Source organism: Capsicum annuum, chromosome 6 (assembly GCF_002878395.1).
Source record: "Capsicum annuum cultivar UCD-10X-F1 chromosome 6, UCD10Xv1.1, whole genome shotgun sequence".
Classification (NCBI taxonomy): Eukaryota; Viridiplantae; Streptophyta; class Magnoliopsida; order Solanales; family Solanaceae; genus Capsicum; species Capsicum annuum.
Window position 1 is genome coordinate 180,920,405 of NC_061116.1, and position 21,513 is coordinate 180,941,917.

Genomic DNA, 21,513 nt, shown 5'->3' on the forward strand with positions numbered 1-21,513 from the left:
TTTTAAAAATTAAATTTAAAATATTTTATAAAAGCCACCACAAGTGGTCGGTTTGTGAATTAAAAAAAATAAAAATATAATTTTAAAAAACCAATCACTTGTGGTGGCTTTTGTATTAAAAAATAAAATACTATAAAAAAGAGACCACTTGTGGTCGATTTTTATTGAAAAATAATTATATGTAAAATCTAATAAATAATTTTTTGAAATTACACTGATCACACGTATTCGATAATCAATATAATAATAATAAATATCAATCAAGCTTAGATTTTGTAAAAAAAATTATACTAAGAAATATATCAAATAAAATAAATAAATTACGTTAATTATAATCTTTATCTTTTACTTATATTTCAATATATAAAATAAATATAATGTAGTGATCGATCGATTAACGATGTAGTCAAAAAGTAGTAGAGTCTATCCAAACATATTAAATACCTTGATTTGAAATGATAGAAGTAATAATGTACTGTACGTTGAAGTTCTATTAATGTAAGCTAATCAAATTAATCGATAACTCATCCAAGTATGTATATGAAATATGTCGTATTATATTATTGAATAATATACTCGTGTACGTATGTGATGTATATAGTACGTATTTAGAACTTGATATAGTCGATAGTGTGTATATATAGGTATATATATAGTGTATATGTGTGTGTATGTATAGGTATATATATATATATATATATATATATATATATATATATATTATGTAGTGAAGGTATAGTAACATAAGATAAACTAACCGACAATTCATCTGAGTATATGTGAAATACGTTGTAATTATTATGGAATAGTAAAATCTTGTACGTAATGTATATAGTACGTATTATAGAATTGATATATATATATATGTGTGTGTGTGTGCGCGCGCGCGCGTGTATGTATGTATGTATGTATGTGTGTGTGTGTGTGTGTGTGTGTATATATATATATATATATATATATATATATACAAACACTAGCAAAATCTATCCAAACATATTAAATACCTTGATTTAAAACGATCGAAGTAATAATATATTGTACGTTGAAGTTATATTTATGTAAGCTAATAATCAAATTAATCGATAACTCGTCAAAGTGTGTATATGAAATACATCACTTTATATTACGGGATAATATACTCGTATACGTATGTATTTAAAACTTGATAGTCGATAGTGTGTATATCTGTGCGTGTGTGTAAGCCTATAATTCATCTGAGTATATATGAAATATGTTGTAATTTTTATAGGATAGTAAAATCGTGTATGTAATGTATATATTCGAAGCTTACATTTATATATATATATATGTGTGTGTGTGTGTGTGTGTGTGTGTGTGTATGTATATCTCTTGTGTAGTGATGTACGTAATACATAGTCAAAATTAGAGACATAGGAAGTAACATTGTTTTTTAGACGTAAAAAGTTAATTGGTAAATAAATTTTTGACTTTTGGCATATAAGTGTGGTCATTTGAGAAGTGAATTAGTGAGTCAAAAATGTTTAAGTGTAGTTACTTGAAAGATGGACTTGTGTTTTGAATATAGTTAAGTGTGGTCACTAGAGAAGTGAGTTATTAATTCAAATACGACATTTTACATAATTTTATATTTACTAAATTATTTTTCATAAATATGCACATTCACATTTTTTAAAATATATTATCTAGTTTATTCCTATTATTATTATTATTAATTTATTTCAAATTTATTACCGATAATTTTATATAATAATTTTACGTAACATTAATTTTACATGCTTAGTTCACTACAAAAAAATGGGTTAAATTGCGGCGGGGGGGGGGGGGGGGGGGGGGGGGGGGGGGGGGGTGTTGCGGAGGTTATTTTAACACTCGTAAAATTATATGAATTGCGGGGGGTTAAAAACTTGCCGCTAAAATTTATAAATTTGCAGGGGGGTTTAACCCCCGATATCCATCAAATATATTTGTTGGGGGTTTTAAACCCCGATATCCATCGAATATATTTGTGGGGGTTATAACCCCCTCGACCCATCGAAAAAAATAGCGCCTAAACTTGGCTCCTTTTTATACTAATGAAGTTAATTAACCAATAATTAATCAGATTAATACAATGTAGTATTATATATATAATACCGCATTCATAAATTAATTAATTGAAAATTATTTGTAGTATACGAAATGCATTGATATTATTATGCGATTGGCATCCTTAATTTTATCCTTAATTTTATTTACATAATTTATTTATAATTAATTTAAAAATAATAATTTTATTTATTTTTTAATATTAATTTATATAGTTACTATATTGATTAAATATCAACACAATTCATTTCAATTTTCCTAATTTATTTAAATTCTAGCCATTTTATACCTCAATTTGCGTCAATTGAGTTTAATTTTACTCAATCGAAATCCCCACTTCAATCTTTTTTAACTTAATTTAACTCATCTCCTCAATTCTATTCTCAACCATTCATCATATTTGATCAACAAAGAGCCATTTTTTATGTTATTCAATGCGTACCCCCGGTTCACTATTTTTAATCTTAAAATTGGACAGCTTCAAACTATTTTTCTTGAATCGGGGCTCTATTGGAAACAACCTACTTACCTTAACGGTAAGGTCTGTGTACATTGTACACTCTACAGACCCCAATTTATGGGACTAAATTGGGTTAGTTGTTGTATTCATTTTCTCAAAATCTCATAGCGAAAACAAACATAAGATGTCACCTTGATTGATTAATTGATTGATTGAATGATTGATTATTATTATTATTATTATTATTATTATTATTATGCTAATTTATTTCAAATTTATTATTGGTAATTTTTATATAATATTTTCTATGTGACATGCGTAATTTATTTGTAAGAATAATAATTTTTATAATATTTTTAAATTTATTATTACTACTGTTGACACTCAATTTTGACATATCGATACTCCTTTAGACTGCTATTCTATCAAAATTATTTAATTTAAATATTATTTTTTACACATTATTCTTATATTAAATACATACTGACGTGTAACATTCATGATAAAAAAATGCGCAAATTATTTTTATTACATTTTAGTATCATTTTTTCTTATAATTTTTTAACTCAAATACGATATTTTACATGATATTAATATTTATTAAATTATTTTTTACGTAATTGTGCACACTCACATTTTGTAAATACATTGTCTAGTTGTTGTTGTTGTTATTATTATTATTATTGTTGTTGTTGTTGTTGTTGTTTGTTATTTTTATTACTATTATTTAAGTAAACAACCTAAATTAAATCAGTTTGTTTGATTTATTTAATTTTTCACCCAATTTTTACCATAATATAACGATTTTAGCCTAAGTTCCATTCAATTTATTGCAGTTATAGCCACAAATTAATCCAATTTTTAACCCCAAATTAAAATCCAATGGCTGGCCTTCTTTTAAATAATTTTAATCTCAGTCGTTGATCAAAACTAATCCAACGGCTGAAATCGTCTCAACCCCCTTCCCTTTTTAAAACTCATACAAACCCTAATCCCTCCATTTCAATAAAATGGCCGCTTACCCTTCTCCCCTCTCTCTTTTTTCTCTCTCTAAAGGTTAGCCAACCACCACCATCCAACACCCTTTCTCCGGCGAGCCTCCACCGGCTAAATTAGCCGCAGGTGAACCACCAACGGCACCCCTTTCTTTCTCCATCTCTCCGTCCGGCGAACCTATCGAAAATATTTAAGTGTAGTTACTTGAAAGGTGGACTTATGTTTTGAATATTGTTAAGTGTGGTCACTAGAGAAGTGAGTTAGCGAGTCGAAAATGTTTATGTGTAGGTACTTCAAATGTGGACTTGTGTTTTGAATATAGTTAAGTGTGGTCACTTGAGAAGTGCAATAGTGAGTCAAAAATATTTATGTGTAGTTACTTGAAAGGTAGACTTGTGTTTTGACTATAGTCAAGTGTGGTCACTTGAGAAGTGAGTTAGTGACTTGAAAATGTTTAAGTGTAGGTACTTGAAATATAAACTTGTGTTTTGAATTTAGTTAAGTGTGGTCACTTGAGAAGTACATTAGTGAGTCAAAAATATTTAAGTGTAGTTACTTGAAAAGTGGACTTGTGTTTTGAATATAGTTAAGTATGGTCACTTGAGAAGTGAGTTAGTGACTTGAAAATGTTTAAGTGTAGGTACTTGAAATGTAAACTTGTGTTTTGAATTTGGTTAAGTGTGGTTATTTGAGAAGTGCATTAGTGAGTCGAAAATGTTTAAGTGTAGTTACTTGAAAGGTGGACTTGTATTTTGAATTAAGTTTAGTTTGGTAACTTGTGAAGTGAATTAGTGACTTAAAAATGTTTATGTGTTAGGTACTTGAAATGTGAACTTTTCATTTTGAATTTAGTTTAGTTAGGTAACTTGTGAAGTGACTTAGTGACTTGAAATGTTTAAGTGTAGTTACTTGAATTATGGATTAGTGACTTTTCTTTTGAATTTAGGTACTTGAAATGTGAACTTGCGTTTTGATTTTAGTAAAGTGTGGTCACTTGAGAAGTGAATTAGTGACTTCAAAATGTTTAAGTGTAGGTACTTGAAATGTGAACTTTTCATTTTGAATTAAGTTTAGTTTGGTAACTTGTGAAGTGAATCAGTGACTTGAAAATGCTTAGGTGTAGGTATTTGAAATGTGAACTTTTGTGACGAGAACTAATTACTTGAATGTTATGTAACCTGATTATAACTGGATATATCAACGAAATATTGATAATAGAATGGGTGAGGCCGATAATGAAGATGCGGATGGTGAATTGTAGTTTTTAGTCTTTTGTATGTTTTATAGTTTGGATTTGGAACCTCTGATAAATTTTGTAAATAATTTGATTTTTAATGTTTGTATTCTTATGGTGGTTGGTTGATTGTATATTAAATGATTGGTGGTTGTATTATAAACAATTTGATTTGATTTTTAATGTTTATAAATGATTGGTGGACTGTATTGTAAATAATTTGATTTTGAATGTTTGTATTTTGAAAATTTTCAATATTTTTTTAAAAAAAATTATCAAAAAGACCGACCACATGTGGTCGGTTTTTCTAAAACTTTTTACAAAAAACCGACCACATGTGGTCAGTTTTCTTTTAAAATAATTAATTAATTTTATAAAAACCGATCACATGTGGTCGGTTTTTATAAATTAATTAATTAATTTAATGAAAACCGACCACATGTGGTCGGTTTTTATAAAATTAATTAATTAATTTTAAAAGAAAACTGAACACTTGTGGTCGGTTTTTTTAAAATTAATTGATTAATTTTTTTGAAAAACCGACCACTTGTGGTCTGTTTATTTTGATTTTTTTTTATTTTTAAAATTATTTTTTCAATTTTAATAAAATAGTAATGAATTTTAAATATATATATTTTAAAAAATCGACCACACGTGGTTGGTTATAAAAAATTATTTGCAAAAGCCTATCCACAAGTATGGTGAAAAAGGATGTGAAAAAGGTTTTGCAGAGATTGTATCTTTAACCATGCTAATGCATGCATTAAAAATATGATATTACTAATATCATAAATTTTTATATTTTATTAGTTATACACTCATTAATACCAACTTGTTGAGAAAATATACCAAACAAGTTGCTATTACTACACAAAACTAATTAATACATTATCTTTTCTAAACACACTGTGGCAAAACTACCATAAGTTCACAAACTAAAGAAAGAGCCAAAAGGAACTGAAAGAGTGGATGATGAATGAAAAGTTTCACGCTTATGTCCATAGAAAAAGATGAGCCACATAGAACTAATAAAAGGTTTCCATGTCATTCCGTTTGTCTCGTATTGAGCTCTGTTATTCAAAGTAGCAAGAAGCAACAAAAGTTGAGTGGGAAAGTCTTTATCTTATGGAACTTCAACTTTTAGAATAAATAAATATAAAATTGAATGGTTGAAGAATTGCTAACATGCTTAGAAGATAGGAGCATAGGAACTTGGATAAAAATTAACAAAATGAATAACACATGAATATACGAGGAGAAAAGACATTATTTCCCCTCCGCTCAATTTACTTTAGCATTTAAATTAAATTTCTGTATATTTACCATCTTTAACATTTTTAAAGTATATTAATTTCACCCTTAATGCTTACGTGAATTTAAAAAAAAAAACGTGCATTTTTTACTTAAAAACTGAGATGGCCCCACTTTTATACATACACACACATATATATATATACATATATAAATATATATACATATATATATATATATATATATATATATATTAAATATATATCATGTATAAAAAGAATTAAAAAATTAAATATTTCTAAACTTTGAAAGTTTCAAATAAAGATATTGATGTTTTACTCTTGTCAATCATAATTCTTTCTCTCTTTCTATTTTTAAATGGTAAAACAAAAAATCAATTGAACATATAACTTTAAAATTTTGTATTTGTAAAAACCTGAGTGTTTTGACTCTTTGTTTTTTTTTTTCCTCCGTTGATTTTCTATAGTTAATTCTTTATTCACCAGTCTTAAGTTACTAAGTTAAATGTTGCAAAAAAATGTGAATACCATTTGGTTAATATTTTGTAAGAAAGTTGTATTTTATATTTTATATATATATATATATATATATATATAATTATATATATTAATGAGATAAAACTTTAGTAAAAAAAATAAGGTGGGTGCGGGTGGGGGGTGCGGATTAGGCGCGGTAAGTTTACTAGGTAATAATTACTTATTAGGTTATAAGTATTTATTTTTATATAATGTATTTTGTGAATATTATTAATTGGAATAATTTTCATTTTTATCTTCTTGACTTAAAATGTTTTATTAATTCATATCCTAGATTAGATATTATCGTAATTAAATTATTTAGTGTTCTAGGATCCTCGTTAATATTATGTAACTTTTTGTATTCTAGGTATAAACTAAATAGTTGGGTTTCGATTTCTTTTAATGATTTATTCTTTTCGTAAGATGTATCTATTAATTTATGTAATTGTTAAATTCTTTGTAGTAATATTCATTAACTGTTTTTCTTCGTTCTTGTATTTTTTATTTTCATATATTTTATTAATATATTTAATTTTACTGATATTCATATTTTGGGGGGTGATTAAATGGTAGTTGATTAAATGTTTTGCTATAATATTCTTTAGTTTTTTCTCTTAGTTTTTGTAAATCTTCTATATTATTTTTAAGATAGTCTAAATATTCTATATCATTTGTTTTAAAGTATTCAATTAAATTTGTTTTTATTAGGTTTTCTGTTAATCTTATTTTTTCTATTTCTTGTCTCCAATATTTTAGATATTCGTAGTTTATCATTTTATTCTAAAGTAAATGTATAATAATTTATTCTATTTGTACTATATTTAATATCTTGTTTGAGGTTATTTATGCTACTAACTATTTCTTCTTGTTCTCTTTTTAATGGATTTTTTAAACTATCTAAACTTTTATCTTTGCTTTTTTCTAGATTTTTTAAGGTTTCGTGTATCCATTTTATTTTTTCTATTAGATTTTTCATCATTTCTCTAATTTGTTTTTTTATAATTAATTTCTTTATGTAGGTCTTCTTAGTTTGCTCTAATTTTCTTAATATATCCTGACATTTTTAGTCTGTATAATATCCATCTAAATCTAAATAATATTGATGTTCATAATATATGCGTAAGTTTTCTACACTGTTTAATAATTCTTCCTCTTCATAATCTTGTAATTTTTTCCATATTATTTTCTTTATATCTATTAATTCTATATCTCTAAGTATATAAAAAACAAGTATGTTAATATCATTTGTCATTTAAGCTTGATTAAATGATTTTTCATAATTTTTTTTAGATTTTTGTTTTAGTCTAAGTAATTCTTGCATATTTTCATTAAGGAATTCTAGTTATTTTATATCTTTAGTTTCCATGTATTTGTCTAAATTTGTTTTCATTTGTTTTTCTACTAATTGTATGTTTCTCATATCTTTTTCCCAAAATTCTAAATATACGTAATTTATCATGGTGGACATGTAGGTTTGGTATATATGTGTTTGTAAGTGTAATTAGGTATTTGTGGTATGTAATTTATTCTAGTCATATAATATTTACCAAATGCTTTTTCTAATATGATTTTTCTTATATCTACTACTTCTATATGCTTAAATGCATATAAAATAAGTATTTTAAATTAATCTACCATTTCATCAGATAAATAATTATTCATTTTTCATAAAACTGCTATTTTCAAAATATTCCCTTCAATCATACACATAACAAAATATGATCATATTAGATTACTATATACTAGATTATTCTTAAATAACATGTTCGTCGATCACTATTAGCATGGTAATCCAGATACTTTTCCCTTAAACAGCGCCTCAACTCTGGCTACTCCCCACCACGGCTTCTTGCCTTATTGGTTTCTCCTTTCTTAAGAATTCTATGAAATGTGTGCATTAAATAATCAAATTATTTATTTTTCGCCATGGTTTATATCTGTGTACCTGCCTTTATATATAAGAATTATTGAAAGATCTTACCAAAATTCAAATGGTACTATTACTAAGGCTATTTATCCCCTTCAATCATCCTTTGTGCTCCCTAATAATATGGGTATAACTTTTTTTACTTTTCAAAAATTCATTGATAATGAAGTTGGAAAAATCACTATTTCTGAAATAAATAGTCTAATTGCTCAAAATAATTATTTGAGTCTGTATGTGAAAGTTCTTGGAGAACATATTTCTTCTCTTGATAAAAAACTCGATATTATTACAACTTTGATCAAGAACCTAAGCGATAGTCAAAAGTCATCTGATATTGCCTCCACATTGGAAAGCAAAGAATATTTGACAGCTAAGCCTTATATTCAAAGACCTCCTGATATACAAGGATTTGGAAAAACCTCTGATTTAGAACAGCTTGAACAATTACTTGAAAATAAATTTTCTAGTTTAAACATAAAACCCATTGATCTGTTAAATACTTTTGCTGATAACCTTGAGTCTACTCCAATTACGGATGTAGGTGCTGAAATCCACTCGGAGTTAAATAAACTCAGAGGTTTGGTAAGAAAACAACCGGGAAAAAAATATGATGATGTTCCCCGTATGCAAACTGCTTATTATCTAAGACCAACTCCTTAAGATGTTCTGATAGAGGAAAGAGGTTAGTCCTTCACAAATACGTCTTATAGTGGAGATCATACTTATGAATGGAATTTAGATGGTTTGTTAGAAAGACAATTATCTATTTTAGTTCATCGCATGTTAATGTATTCTACGATTGCCAAATACACTAGCCCTAAAGATATTGATGGCAAACCTGTTCGAACAGTTGTCACTATATGTAAAATGATTATTGCAGGTTTTACTAGCCAACTTTGTGGCCGGTGGGACAACTTTCTTTCCAACGATGAAAGAAACAAAAATTTTGAGGCTAAGAATATGCTTCCTGGGATTGAAAATCTAGGTAGAGAACTACCAGAAGGGAGAGATGATTCTGTATATACCCTTATGCTCACCATTATTCAACAATTTGGGGGTAGATTTTACCAACCAACATGAAAATATCCATATCCTCTTAAATGACCTTAGATGCAAACATTTAGGAGAATTCAGATGGTACAAAGATACTTTCATTAATAGAGTGATGGATCTACCCGAATCTAGGCTTGAACATTGGAAGGCTAGATTCATAGATGGACTTTCTCCTCTTTTGGGAAAATGGGTTAAAAAATCAATCAAGGGACAATATGGTGCAATCCCTTGGACAAATTTTACTTATGGTCAGCTTATTGCAGCCTGTACTCAAGAGGGTTTCAATATCTGTAATAAGTTGAAATTGTCTAGGCAAATTAAGCTAGATAGGCTTAAAGAAAAAACCCAATTAGGTGATTTTTGTGGACAATTTGGTATGAAGAATCCTGCTTCTACTTCTAAGAAAAGTGCCATAGATATGTTGTTGTTAGGACTAAAGACCTAATAAGCCTTATAGGATAAAGAGAAAACCCAGATAGAGATCCAAAGAAGAGCATGAAGCTAGAAAAACCCATCGTAAGTCTACTAGATTTATGAAAAATAGGTCTAAGAGAGACTTATCAAAAATTAAGTGTTACCATTGTGGTCAATTTGATCATATTGCTCCGAATTGCAAACTTCAAAAACTCAAGTCCTTAGGACTTTTTGATGAGGTTCATGATAAGGTTTATGGTTTGTTATATACTTCAGGTTCTGAATCTAATTATGACTATGAATCTACTTCTGACACTAAGGTTGAATTATTTGATTTAACTGATAACGAAAATCATTCCGACGAAAAACCCTATACTAATGTTTGCGCTGATTGTAATAATAATGCTTGCGATTGCAATAATACTTTCTATAAATTGCAATCCCATTTTGAAGATTTAGATTTAAATATTCAAAATATCACTGCTGATAGTACTTTAGAGTTATTAAAAGAAGTCACTGATGTAAAATTATGACAAAAATTATTGATTTTACTTCTTCCCAAACTAGTACTTCAAAGCCTATTGATAATAAACATGTTAAGAAAAATACTGATTCTATTATTGATATTATGCCTTACTCTCTAACTGAAGTTAATCGATGTCTTACCATTAGTCAAACACAGGTAAAGACACGTCTTTCAATGATTTGAAAATAGAAGTTGAAAATTTAAAAAGATAAATTATTTATTTGAAACAAAATCAAATGATTTCAGATCATAGAATTTCAAAGATTGAAAATGATATTTCTCAAAATGATACTGGTCCCAAAGGGAAAGAAAAAATTATGGAAAATTCTAAAAATAATATTATTTTTAATCTTGATGCAGCTAATGATTATTTTTTGGGTATGATGCAAATATTTACGGTCCATAAATGGTATATAAACTGTACTATTTTGATTGATAATGAATTTTCTGTAACTAATGTGGCTATGATTGATAGTGATGCTCATGTTAGTTGCATTCAAGAAGGATTAATTCCAACCAGATATTTTTAGAAAACCACGCATATAGTCAAATCTGCATCTGGTCATTCTCTTGATATTAATTATAAATTACCTCATGCATATTTTTGTAGAAATAAAATTTGTATTCCGCATTTCTTTTTCCTAGTAAAAAATTAGTTATATCCTCCTATTATTCTAGGAACTCCTTTTATAAATGCCATTTATCCTTACACACATATTGATGTGAATGGCTTCAAGGCTACTTATAAAAACCAAGAAATTTCCTACCCTTTTGTTACAGATCCAGTAACAAGGGACATAAATGCTTTAATCGAAATGAAGCATCGACAGGTAAATTTCTTACAGCTTGAAATGATGAGTATGAATATTTATAATACAATGAGTTCTGTGAAAATTCAATAAAAAATAAAAATGATATCTAATCAATTGATTGTTGATATTTGTGCTGATCACCCTAATGCTTTTTGAAATCGTAAAGAGCATATTGTTACTCTTCTTTATCAGGATGATTTCAGAGAAGATAAAATCCCAACCAAATCTCGATCCTTCCAGATAAACACAGAGTTAGTAGAATTCTGTAAAAAAGAGATTGATAATCTCTTACAAAAGGGTCTTATAAAACCTTCAAAATCCCCTTGGCCATGTACTGCATTCTATGTTAATAATGCTGTTGAAAAAGAACGTGGTATGCCAAGACTTGTAATTAATTATAAACCTCTTAATAAAGTTTTGAAATGGATTAGGTATCCCATACCTAATAAAAAGGATTTGTTATCTAAATTATATAATGCTAGTATATTTTCAAAATTTGATCTGAAATCTGGTTATTGAAAAATTCAGATTTCTCAAGAGCACACATATAGAACTGCTTTTGATGTTCCTTTTGGACAATATGAGTGGAATGTAATGCCATTTGATTTAAAAAATTCTCCTTATGAATTTTAAAAAATCATGAATGATATATTTAATCCGTATATAGATTTTATAATTGTGTATATTGATGACATTCTTGTATTTTCAAAAACATTAGAGTTGCATTTTAAACATCTGAATATATTCAAGCAAATTGTGTTACAAAATGGTTTGGTCATCTCCAAACCAAAAATATGCTTATTTCAAACTGATATTCGATTTTTAGGACACAATATTTGCCAATGAAGAATCGAACCCATACAAAGGGCTTTGGACTTTGCTAAAATATTCCATGATGTTATAACTGATAAAACTCAATTGCAAAGGTTCTTAGGCAGCCTTAATTACATTTCTCCTTCTTATCAGAATCTGTCTCATGATTTAGCCTCTTTATATGATAGGCTAAAAAAGTATTACAAAGGTCCTTGGACTGATTCTCATACTAATCTGGTAAAAATGATTAAAAAACTTGTCGAGTCTTTACCATGTTTAACCTTAGCTAATCCTTCTTGGTTAAAAATTGTTGAAGCTGATGCTTTGAATATTGGTTATGGTGGAATACTTAAATAAATAAATCCCCATAATCATATTGAAAGCCTCATTAGGTTCCATTCTGAAAAATAGTCTGAAAGTAAAAAAAAAATATGCCACTGTGGCTTATGAAATGTTGACTATTATTAAATATGTTTTAAAATTCCAAGAGGATTTATATAATCAAAAGTTCATAGTTAGGAGTGATGCTCAATCATTTAAATATATGTTTGATAAATATTTTAAACATGATCCTTCCAAGTTAATCTTTGCAAGGTGGCAAGCTCAATTATCACCTTTTGATTTTGAAATACAATACAAGAAAGGGAGTAAAAATTCTTTACCTGATTTTTTGTCTAGAAATTATTTAAATAATTAAATAAATTTTTATACATACTTTCTTTCTAAAAAAATAATATTACGATTATCAAATGCATTCCTCTAAATGAAGAAATTCATTTTATTATATTATAAAAAAGCATCCATGATATGATAGAAGAAGATTTATTTTTTCCCAATTTCGCTGATATTTGCGATGAAATTGATTGGTATGATAGTGATTTACATGACTAATTTTCTACGCAGTATGGCTACAGATCTGCCCTGGCAAATAGTCAGAGGTCGAGGAAGAGGAAGAAATCATGGAAGAAGATACTCCTCCTCAGGTGGAAGATTCTCTCCATCATCATCATATGCCTCGTCTTCATCTAATTTCCCAGTATTGCAAAGGGGAAATATGAGCCTGATAAATGCAAGGATTCCGCATATTGCAGAATATTCTTCAAAAGATGCAAAAACTCAGTATATAAGCACCTCAATCTATCTAAAAGATATTCCAGAGGATTATCCTTTATATAAGCAACAACAATCCTTTATATCTGCAAAGCAAGCTGATTCGTTTGCTTCAGTTACTAAAGAAAACTCTACAGAAAGGCAACATTATGAAAAACTTGAAAATCAAGAGCTAATAGTTCTCGTAGAAAATTCTCAAATATGTAGACAAAATGATCCCTGGAAACTCCTCCAAAAAAATTTGCTAGCTAACCTGTATTTTACAGGTGAATCCTATAAGACAAGAGCATTCTATGAATCAATATTATTGTCCACTGGAAGTATTGAATTGGAACATCACCAAATGGGTGAGTCGACCCCAGATGTTCATGGATACTCCAAGATTATTATTAAAAAACTCATTTCAATAGAAGACTGGGGAACTACTTCCATGTCAGAAAAAGCCATGATGATGAAAAGATCAAAAATTTCCTTTACAAATTGGGACTATATTAAGGCCTTTACTCAGATTTTATACTACAACAATATCAAACATAAGCATACTTGTTTTTTAAAAGTCTGTTCTAAAGTATTTGAAGATCCAATTCCAAATTGGTTTATTCAGTGGTGGTCATATCAGGGCCTACAATTAAAATTCTACTAGAAGAATACATGTATCTCTACAAGAAATGGACAAAGGTATCCCCGTTTTTAACAGATTTATATCATTTGGACCATGTCTGCAATTTGGATAAAATAGACCAGATGTATTTCTGTATAGAATTCTCCATTTTATGGATACATAAATGGGGTGTTGAATTTGGTTACACTAAAGAACAAATACCCGGACTCTATAGGGTATTCTACAATAATTTTTGAGAAAAACTGACTAGAAAATATCCCCTTACTAAATTACCACATGGACAAGAATTTATCGAATCCATTGATAGAAAAATCATCAAATAATCTACCACTCCTCAAAAGAAACTTGTTGAGGATGAAAATCTCAATTATATTTCTAAAAGAATCTCTGTACATGAAGGAGATAAGATGGAAACGATTGAGAAATATTTAGAAGAAGTCCGAAGAAATTTAATGAAAATAGTTGAACAACAATCGGATACCTCTATGAAAAGTCTTACAAGTAACAAAGCAATGGAAACTGAAGATATTCAAGATTTCCAGCCACTTCATCCAGAAATTATTCTTGACGAAGGAGAAATAAAAAAAAGTAGAGGCATTACTCTACCAGCTAAAAAGAAAATACAAGATATGACCAGAAGGGACTATTCTACTGTTTAAATAGTAAAAATACTATGCAGGGACCCAGATGTAGGACCCCTAAACTGTGCACAAATGCTTTTTTTTCTTTATAAATAGTTGCCTCATTTGTTAAGGAGGCATAAGTCAAAAATGTTATTTTCTCTCTTTCTTTCTCTACTTCCCCTTCTCTTCTCTTGTAAATTATTTCAAGGTTTGAATAAAAGAGTGATCGCCGTCGTTAACAACTATTTCGGCCTTGCATCCGGCCATTGTTAAGGTATTTATTTATTTTACTTCTAGCGTATTTTTAATACTTCTTCTTCCCTTCCAGCCATGACTATGTCCGGTTAAAAACCTTTCAAATTTATGCCAGAGATCTAACTTCTCTTACTTAGTAACTATGAAATATTTAGACTCTATCAAAATATGAAGGAATTTTTCTATAGTTTCTTGACTTGGTTTCGAAATGGTGGTACAGTCGAGTTTAATATTTCTTATGTTGGCTTTGTCTTTGTGACTCCATCTAGTAAGCTGTGCCTCTTTAGCCCGTGAAGATAAGGAAAAATAGGGCGATCTTTGGCATAGTCAGAACTTCTAGGCATATGGGTTCAACATAAATATATTAAATATCTGACAAGCCCTTTGTTCGGGTAAAAAAATTAGTTCTTCCATACAGTCATTAAGCTATTTAAATTCTTTTTTATATTTCGGTTGGTGCTTTGGTTCGGTATTCTGACTATGGCTTAATCCGATATTTGGAAGTTGGTCTGGCAGGCGCCGCGGTTTACCTACCCGTGCCGCACGTCTGACAAGATCCTGCTAAATGGTATCTCTCATCCCATATTGTAGAATTCTTTAATTTTAAATCTTGTAAAAATAATTAATTAATAATTTAAGAAAAATATATTATCAAATAATAACAATGACAATTAAATTAATGAATTACAATAACAATTTTAGAATAATAGTAATAAGTTATCAACTTATTTTAATTATTCCTTTTTCCTTTTTGAACTTATTCTAGGAAATTAGTCATTAAGGTGTACTTTGGCCCAAAAAACGTGTACCCTTTTTTCAAATTTTTCGTCCCTTTTTTCCCCTATATATTTAGTACTCAATAATTTTTAGTTTTCTAATAATTCTTATCATACATTGTGTTATATCATATATTTTAATACTCCTTAATTTTTAAAAATCACCATATATTTTAGAATTCCTTATTTAGAATATTATAAATATAATTAAATAGTAATTCTACAAAAATAGTAAAATGGCCATTTTATCAATTGTGGAGACTTTTAATGAAAGACAAAAATTTTAAATCACTTTTCTAAGGGTCTTCACACTTATAATATATATATATATATATATATCCCTTTCTTCTTCAATGCCCCCACCCCCTTCACCTCCCATTCCCCCGGACCGCACGCCCACACCCCATACCATTTTCTTCTCTAATACATCAACAAACAACATTACCCATTTTATACAACCATTAATTCCTCCATTAACAACCTCTTTTAAGTGTTTTAAGATCCAGATTCAGCTTTTATTTTGTTTTAATAGTTAGTGCATCCTTTTTGTTCTATTGATATCACTTAGCGGTTAATCACGGACCAAGCCAGATCCCTAACGAAACTCTTTGTACAGGTCTATTACCAATTAGTCTCATTTACATGCTTGCATAGCCATTGATATTGACTTCTGTCTTCTTCCTTTTCTTTATGTCTAGTGTCACTTATCTACATTTAGACCTTTCGATTAGCAAGACCAAACAAACTCAATTTCCTCTTTTCGTTCTTCTGTGAAATGTGTAGAATTTTGACGGTAAGATTAAATATTAGTAGAAGCAGCTGCAACTTCCAGTCCACCAAAGAGAGAAGACATTATATGTATTGTTGTAGGCTACTAAATTGGATTTTGAGCATTCTCCAACAACATTCTCCTCCAATTTTTTCATTTTTATTCATTAACACATTCTCCAATGAAGAAATTAAAGACAATAAATTGCTTCATCAATTCTGTTTGAAGAACAACAAAACTAGAAAAAATTAGAGGTTGGGTGAGAGTTTGTTAATGGAGGAAAATAGAGGGGTGGGTGGAAGAAACTAGAAAAAAATTGAGGTGGGTTGGAGACTGGGGTTTACAGGAGAGAGGTGAGGGCGGGGGTAGGGGTAGGGGTTGGGGTTTAATGAAGAAGAAGAAAGAAAAAAGAGCACGCAGAGTGGGGGTGGGAGGAATGGGGGAGGAGGGTGGATGGGTTTGATGAAGAAGGAAAAATCGGGTGGGCGTTATTTTTTGGTATTTATTTGTATATCTATTATGTTGGTTTTTTTTATAAAAAAAATAGTAACTTCTTACGTGGCAATGACATGGCACTGATGTGGCTATAATGTGGTGCGAGTGTAGTGCACTCTCCGCTGTGAGAGTGGTATTTATCTTGATGGGTGAAATTAAAGTACTTTAAAAATGTTAAGGGGGTAAATAAATAAAAGTTTAGTTTAAGTGCTAAAGTAAGTTGATCGGACAAGTTTAGGAGGGAAATGACGTCTTTTCTCTAAATATACCTTTTAATTTATGATATTTATGTTCTCAAATGTTGGATGTATACAAGTAAATATTTAAATTTGTATAAAATTGAAGAAGTAAATAGATGCATCCTTCATGACATAAAATACATTCTACGTAGCATGATACAAATTAGTTCTAGTGTATTTCACCTAAATTTCCTTATAGGACGCTTGTATTTATTTGTTCAATCTTATACAAGTTTAACTGTACTTGTGTATACCTAAAGTTGAAGAATCTAAATGTTAGCCGAAGTCAAATTAAAACGGCACGTTTAGTTTATGTATGGCTTAGCAAAATCTGATTTCATGTATAAATAGTATTACAATCGTTCCAAATCATGTGAAACTTACTTGGAGGTTTGGGCCATAGGTGACAAAAGATTTTAAAATGAGGTGTAGGTGACACAAGTTTTAATTATTAGTTGGAAGTGACAATTACTTTATTATGTATTAAGAAAGTTGGGAAAGTTTGAAAATAATTTACACTTTGATCCCAATGTATACCTAAAATAACGGGAAACGGAGGGAAAAAAGGCGCCTTTCTCTTTCTTCTAATCCATTGTTGTTTTCTCTCTTAGTGATTTTTGTTGTTCATTGTTTCTATTTCTGCTACTTTAATCATCATCTTCTACTTCATTATCATCATCTTCTACTTCATTATCATCTTCATCTTCTTCTTGTTGACCATTTGTTGTTGTTGTTGTTGCTGTTAGTACAGCGCTACTGCTGCGATCTAACCAATTTCTAAGGTCAAATCTTGTTTACTACATCACTTTCCACTTTGGTATTATTTCATAGGTGACTTTGGTAAGTAAAATTATGATTTTAGTATTTGTCATCTGGGTACACTTTTGTTTTTCCAATAATGGATAGAACCCCGATTATGAATCCAGCATAAGTGCCCACAATTTAAACAGACCAATCATTTGGTGTATTAGATGAGTAATCTGTTGCATCAAGAGATTTATCTGTTGCATCAGACTATTTATCTGTTGCATCAGACGTATTATCTGTTGTATCAGGATTTTTCTCTGTCATAGGTGACTTTGGCAAGTAAAATTATGATTTTTATTTGTATTTGTCATCTGGGTATACTTCTGTTTTTCCAACAATGGATAGAACCTCGATCATGAATCCAACATAAGTGCCCATAATTTAAATAGATTAATCATCGGGTGCATTCGATAAGTAATCTGTTGCATCAGAAGATTTATCTGTTGTATCAGACTGTTTATCAGTTGCATCAGACGTATTATCTGTTGCATCAGACATATTATCTTTTGTATCAGGATGTTTATCTGTTGCACCAGACTAATTATTTGTTGCATTAGAATGTTTATCTGTTGTACCGGACTAATTATTTGTTGCAATGAATAATTAATCTGTTTGAAACAACACAAATCAACTCCTACCACAAACCCAACAGATAACCAATATGTTTCAACTCTTGCTAAGGCTACTAGATTCAAAATTATTCCTTACGTCTAATTTCCCATCCCAAATTTCCTAATTCGATTTCTCATTTTACTTGTCTTTTTCATTAATCAAGAAAAGATTAAAAAAAAATCCATGTTTTATCCTTTGCATTAATCACTTTTTCTTCAAATTAAAATGGAAACATCATTTAATAGGGGGACTATACGCCGACCGACGTTAAAAGCTTTCTTCTCGTATGAATTTTAATTGAATAGCAAACAATGATTATTTCAAACACGTCTACTGTCCCACTAACTGATCAGTGGGTTATGGTAAACTAGACATGTTATTAATTATTTTTCTTAATCAAAGCGACATCTCAATTTGGGATGGGTAATTTGAGACGGAGGGAGTACGAATTAAAATGTTAGAGCCAAGCAAAGCAACAAACTAGTCATCTGTTGAAACAGACTATTTATCTGTTGTATCAGACTTCTTATCTGTTGCAACATGAGTAATATATTTTGAACAACACATCAACCCCTGCCACAAACCCAGCAGATAAATCTTGCTATTGCTACTGAATTCTAAATTATTCATTTTTATGTCGAATCGTCGACATGTTTGTTGAGAAGATAATAGATAGAATGAAAATTAAATATGGATTAAAACATCAAAGATCAAACATAATTTATTTATTAAACAAAAACAAATAAAAATACATATAATAGACTAAAAGAAAAATAATAATCTAATTATTATTATTATTATCATCATCATCATAGCCAGCCGGCCAATCTTCAACCGGAAGTAGCAAGACCCTCCTCAGCCTGCGTATCTCGCGAAGCATTCTTGCTCTATCTCCTCCCAGTTCCCATTGCAGGTCACGAACTTGATTCCGAAGTTCATTCACGGTGTCTTGTAGAAAAGCAACGTCCCACACTGGGTCAGACATAATCTTTTCTTCTGGAGTGTAATATGAAAGATGAGATGTAATAAATAAATAGAGTGTAGTTGAATGAACGATTGAGTAAGGAGGGACTTATTTATAAAGGATTGAATTTGAATGAGAGGCAAAAAGGAGCGACTATTCACCTCTATACATTAATTACATTTTTGATTAAATTAAGAAAATAAATATTGTGATATAATTCATGACTTTTCAGATTATTATTATTAATTAGTTCTTTCGAAGAACCATTTTTATTGAATTGTGGCAACAGATTCTATATCTATTGCATCAAATAACACATTTGTGACAACAAATATATTATCTGTTGCAACAAATATAAAATATGCTGCATCAGATAGCCTATCTGTTGCAACATATAATCTAACTATTCACCTTCATTTATTAATTACATTTTTGATTAATGTGAAAAGTAATGACTTAATTAAATTAAGAAATATTATGATAAGTCATGAATTTTCAAATTATTATTATTAATTAGTTCTTTTCAAGAACCATTTTTATTGAGTTGTGACGACAGATTTGATATCGGTTGCATCAGATAAATCATCTGTGACAACAAATATATCATCTGTTGCAACAATAGTGAACTTGTTGCATCAGATAATTTATTTATTGCAACATATAATCTACTTTTTAAAAAAAAAAAAACTGTCATCATATCATTAATCCAAATTTGCTTACTTTTTTATTTTATAAATAAAAAAACACCTTTTCAAATTCCTTAATAAAATAATAATCATGTTATTATATAATAAATAATTTTAAAAAATAAATTCAAAAACAAAAATGGTGAAAAGTCATGATCAGTTATTTAAATTGTGGTTATAAATTGTGTTTATCATTTATTTTCTTATTATTTATTTACAAAACATTTTTCATATTGAATAATCGGAAAATCATGTCTTTTTCTTTTCACCCTCTCAGTAACAACAATAACCCTTTTTTATTAATGACCGCCAGGTACAACATATGATCGATCTATCGTAGCAGGCTAACCTCTGTAGAATCAAATTTTTGCTCAATCCCTACCACCAACCGTCGACATGTTGAGAACAATGAATAAATAGAATAATTATTATTAAATACTAAATAAAAATTAAAAATTCAAAGTCGACAATAAAATGAAATGAATGTTCATAGATTTTTGAATTCCTTGGGTAGATCCGATATACAAAAGGAGGAAACTACATACATGCGCTAAAATAAATAACTTTACCTAATTATTGTTACTATTATTATTATTATTATTAATCGGACATTTTTCATCCTGCAGCCTTGCTCCGAAGTCAGCCAAATCTCTCTGGAGTTCATCAAACTGCCTTTGAAGTTCACGCAAGGACTCGACATGAATATTATTGTATGAATATGGATCATCCATATTTGTAAGGAGGGACCTATTTATAAATTATTGTATCTCAGAATGAAAAGAAAATTGCTTTAAAATAAATCTAACAGATAGGTAATCTATTGCAAAATATAATCTGTTGCAAAATATATTCTTTCTGTAAGATAACTTACAACATATGGCAATATTTTGCAACAAATGTATATATCTATTTGATTTCTACAACAGGTTGATCAACTGTCATAACAGATGTCTCCAATTGTTTAATAATATAAATAGATGTGTCATCTGTTGTAACTAGCTCATCATCTGTTTATTCAATTTAAGCCATAGATGGACTAGAAAGAATAAGGTGCATGCAGATGGATCCATTATCATATGTTTGGGAGTTAAGTATGTATTACTGATAAGGTCACCGGAACAACACACACGAAGTATAATATTTTTGTGAATGCAGTTTTTAACCGATTAGGCATTGATCATTCAAACAAGATCCTGCATTGTACCGTTAAGTTTGATGGGTTCGAAATTGATAAGGCTGAGGACCTCATAAAGATGGTGCAGATACCCTGTTACGAATTACTGATGATTGTTGCTTGTGTTTATGCGTGTCAAGTTTTGAGAAGGGATCAATATTTGTCGTCACTACAGAGAACCAAGAGCGATTGGACTTAACTTTAATGTGCATTGGATCCTTAGAGGGCCCTCGAATCCTCGCACTGTATCAAATAAGAATGAAAAACTAATATAGTTATTGCCCTGGCC